Genomic DNA, 854 nt, shown 5'->3' on the forward strand with positions numbered 1-854 from the left:
TTACATTACTTTAGACAAACGGTAGGTACAAGAATTAAAAATTATATTATATCTTACAATATGTAAAAAGTATTGGCTCTTCATATCAGCTAACATTTGTACTGCAGCTAAACAACAGTTTCTGTTCGTCTTTTTCTCTCTTTTAAGAAGAATACTGATGTAACATATTATCATAGCTAATTGGCAGTCGACAAGGGAAGCTGACAGAATTAAATTACCCCTATTTCTTGCACTATTCATAGAAAGTACCTACAGGATTTATTCGAGCCTTCTCTAGGGACGTGGCGTAGTGGTTATGACACTAAATTCACATTCGTGACCCATAATGTTAAAATTCCCTCACATTTATATTTTCCATTGTGTACCCAAACCACATTAATCGAATTCCTTTGAAATGGATAGAGACGTTATCCTTAGGTAACATACGGAAAAAGCTTGCGACTCTCATGAGCTTCTCGTCGATAAAACATTGAATCCAAATTTTCCTCTAGATCGCAGAGTGCCAGTTATCTTGCAGAAACGTGGGATGGACGTTAGAATTTCACCGTAGACAAAATTTTCAGTAATATTTAACTACGTTTGCAACTGTGGGCGCCTTCGGATCGATTAACACTGCCTTGGATTCAGAGACGAGAGCCAACGTCTCGACCTAAAATCTGCTTTTGTAAATACAACCGATGAACATAGACTTGGAGTATGCCTTTACAATATTGTTCTAATATAAAGATGTGTCCAGGAGCTTTTTTACATAAGAACAATAAAGTATTTGTCTAAGAGCAAAGCCAAACGATTCGACTTCTGAAAAGAAATACATGTGGCATCGCAAGAGGACCTCTACAAGAGAAACATTCATT

The sequence above is a fragment of the Schistocerca gregaria genome, chromosome 6 (genome assembly GCF_023897955.1).
Source record: "Schistocerca gregaria isolate iqSchGreg1 chromosome 6, iqSchGreg1.2, whole genome shotgun sequence".
Taxonomy (NCBI): Eukaryota; Metazoa; Arthropoda; class Insecta; order Orthoptera; family Acrididae; genus Schistocerca; species Schistocerca gregaria.